The sequence below is a fragment of the Papaver somniferum genome, chromosome 9, assembly GCF_003573695.1.
Source record: "Papaver somniferum cultivar HN1 chromosome 9, ASM357369v1, whole genome shotgun sequence".
Classification (NCBI taxonomy): domain Eukaryota; kingdom Viridiplantae; phylum Streptophyta; class Magnoliopsida; order Ranunculales; family Papaveraceae; genus Papaver; species Papaver somniferum.
The window spans coordinates 68210496-68214192 of NC_039366.1; the positions used below are offsets into that span (position 1 = coordinate 68210496).

At 38.6% G+C, this 3697-nt stretch overlaps 1 pseudogene; it reads right to left on the reverse strand.

The window, feature by feature from the left end:
* Window positions 1–685: 685 nt before the first annotated feature.
* LOC113312084 lies at window positions 686–1671 on the reverse strand (annotated as a pseudogene).
* Between the last annotated feature and the right edge of the window lie 2026 nt (window positions 1672–3697).

Sequence of the window (3697 nt, forward strand, 5' to 3'; positions counted from 1 at the left end):
TCGACCTGACAGGTCAGGTCGTGGGGGTCCAGGGGAGACCGCCCCTGGTGGGGGTTTCAAGGGGGCAACGCCCCCGGAAGAATTTTTTGAACTGACGGTTTTATTTGGCCGATAAAAGCCTGTTCGAAAATTTCGAATCCAAAAGACACCATTGATGTCTGTTGATGAAGGAACCCGACGTTTCGTGAATAGAAACCTGTTGGCGAATAAAAACCTATTCCCAACAGGTGCAAAACCCTTTATAAATAGCTTCTCCCAGTTTCGTTTAAACATATAAGAAAAATCAATCTGTTTTCTCTGTTTCAAAAAAGCATCATCAGAAATCAGAAATCTCTTTGTGTGTTCTTGATTGAATCAAGGGGTACAAACCTTGAATTCAGTTTTCGTTGCAGGGCTTTCATTGTATCCTGAAGGCAATATTTCGCATACCTGTTGTAATCGCCAATTGTTATTGGGAGGGTAGAAATATTTGTCTAAAAGAAATTTATACAAGCCTTGAAAGTTTTGGAGTGCAACACTTTCTTCTCTGATTCATTCATCCTTTGTGAAACCCAATTTTTTCCAACACAATTTAATGCTATACCAAGAGTAACGCCTATAAGCAGAAAAAGTGCAAACAAATTCCCCAGCGCATTTTGCTCTGGACCCTGTAAATGCAGAGAGCGATGAGCACAGAAACGACATTTTAACAAAAAACAGAATTATAATTACTCAAGTATATGAACTGACCAACCTTGTAACCCTGGGGTGCCATTGTAAAGGCGCAGAGTGGGAGATATCCGTTGCTTAATCCTAAGAATGATGTCAAAAAGATCATCCAACCTGGGCTTCCATACTTGGACGTAAAATAGAAACATGGGATGAGCATGAAACGAGACACAGTTGCACCCAGGATGACCTTTCTTATTCCGATTTGCTGCATTTCCATGCCAGCCGCAACCAAATCAACTGCAACTGTTTTTGACCCTTCAGAAGCTGCCTTTGATCTGTGGTACTTGACAATCGGTAGTTTCCCGAAGACAAATGCATAGAGGATAGCACACAACAGCATAACAATTACAACAATTGAGCAGAGACCGATGAACCTCCCAAGCCCCCCACCTCCAGATGTTGCTAGGTCCAACTATGAAACAAACAGAAGAGCGACACGAATTTAAAGCCAAAATGTTTGACAAACAAAAATACGAAACAGCTTGGTGCATGATAACATACAAGAGGAGGTGACTACTTACAACTATAATTGCTGCATTACTCATAAGTACAAGTAGAAATCCGGAAATAATTCGCTTTCTTGTGTTCAGTGTTGCCTCATAGTATAGCAGTAACTGTTCGTACAACAGGTTCATAAACAATTGGGAGCACTCTAGCCGAATGGTAATCCTGCATCAACAAAAGAAAAAATTGTAAGTCCAGTAGCTAGTTGATCTGTCTCCTCCTTTAGCTTTATTTCTATGTTGCATACCCCCAAAGCACATAGACATTACATACAATACAAGAGTAAAAGCAAAAGTTAGACGACGATAATACACATGCCGGGAACAAGTATTGATAGTAATCTTGTATTGTCACAATACTGTTCCAAGAAAGAAGGCACCCAACTCCTAGAAGCCAGCATATTATACTTGCCATGATCCGTCCTTGAACCTCTGGTTTGGCCATAATGCTAGTCATGGTTGTTCTTTATTTTGAGTTCCTACCTTGAAGATAATCAAGAAAAATGAAATCCAATCATGCAGTTCTTGAGAGAAAGAAAATCACTAACCAAATTGTTCTAATGGTAGGATTATGCTGCGCTGTTGATTTGGTTAACACATTTAATTTCTACGTCTCCTCCTTGATTCTCTCGTCTATCCATCCCCCTTAGCTCTTTTAGTTTCTTGGTCATAAATACTGCAAGATCCCTTCTTAAATCCCCAATACATATTGCATTTATCAACTGCTCTATTTCTTCTACCTTTTATTTTCTCCAACGCATTGTTATAACAACATGTTTCATCCAAATTTTGTTTCCATGAGTAGGCAAGAGTTAGGATGCTCACGAGTTCCGAATAAGAACGCCAAATAAGAACGCCAGTTCACTCACATCTATCCTGAAACCACCTAATAATTTTGTGCATTCAATGATTACCATTGATTCTGAAATTGGTTATATGGTAAATGATAACATGGAAAATGGTAAATAAGAACATATTCTGAAATAAATTGCAAACGACCTCGCAATGTGTTTTCTTTAAAGTTCCTGTAAGCACACCGGTAGTCTCTGTCAATTACATGAGAAGCTACAAGTGTTAGCTCACACAATCGCTATCCAATAAACGTACTGGTACGCATACTATAGTACCCGGACTTCAACTGACTTCGCCAGTACGCGTACTGGTAAGCATACTTTAGCTCCCGGACTTTACCTGACCTCGCCAGAATCCATACGGGTATGCATACTACATTCCGGTCTTGGATCAACACATATGCAAGTACGCATAATGTGTACATAATACAATTATGGCTAAGTGTTCTAAACTACCATTTCAATCATTTTAACATTTTTAGAAGACGACAATAGCTGTCTCACACAAACTATTAGCATCAAAGCGATTTTCAAGTGATCGAATGATCAATATGAAACGATCTGAGTCTACATCAAACGATTATCTCACACAAATCATGTAAGATGTTACCAGGTGATTTTCACATGATCATCTTTTAACTTTCGTCAAGAATATAAGATGAACTTGGTTAAAGCGAAAGCATACTGTTAGAGCATTGCTCGGTCGAACTCGCATGCGTTGCTATCTCAAGCATGTTTGTCAATGTTAGTGATCAAAACTATAAGTCTTGATTTCTAGTCTACTATAGCTAAGGTCTCGGACTAGGATAGAATGTGTAGTTGAGCTCAAGAACTCCATGGCAATCATCATACAAGACGAAGGACTACTCAAGGAACCGGTGGATCTTTATCGACTAAAAGGTATGTGGAGACTTGAACTTATCTATCACTCAAAAGTCTATTCATCTCCTATCTTGAGACAAAAGTCGATTTGCTATATAGACTTAGATTATACACATTTGCTATTTCGAGCCGAGTTTATCTCGCCAGTCTATTTCTCAAAATATGTGTTGGTAAGCTTTCGCTTTAGCCAAGTTCATCTTTACCTAGTGACGAAAGTCATAACAAGTTTCAATCACTTTGAAAATTGCTTACTTTGACGAAAAATAGTTTGTGAATAACTATAGAATATCAACGTCCTCTAAGAATGTTTCAATGATTGAAATAAGAGTTTAGATTATATAATCATTGGAGGATATAAGCACTGTTGTGGAAACACATATATGTATAAGTCCTTATTCCTTGAACCTAAGTTTGCGAAATTTGTTGATCAAGAGAACCGGCATAGTAGCGTGAGCCAAGTCCACGAACTGGCGGAAGTTCTCGTCCCGAGAATTTCTGCTGGAGTTTGTGAACTCCGTCCGGGAACTTAAGTACGCGAACCCAGTCCGCGAACTTGAGTAGGTTATATCTAAAAACGATGTTTGTGAAATTATTTTTATATAAACTAAGGAATGCAAATTGCAAACCGTGGCTATATAGTTCATGAACCGATTTGAGTGAATCAAATCGTTTTTGCTTCGATTGTGTCTTGTGTAGTTACATAATATTTCCTTGCAATTGAACAACTCTCTAACTAGTTCATTTGAGTCA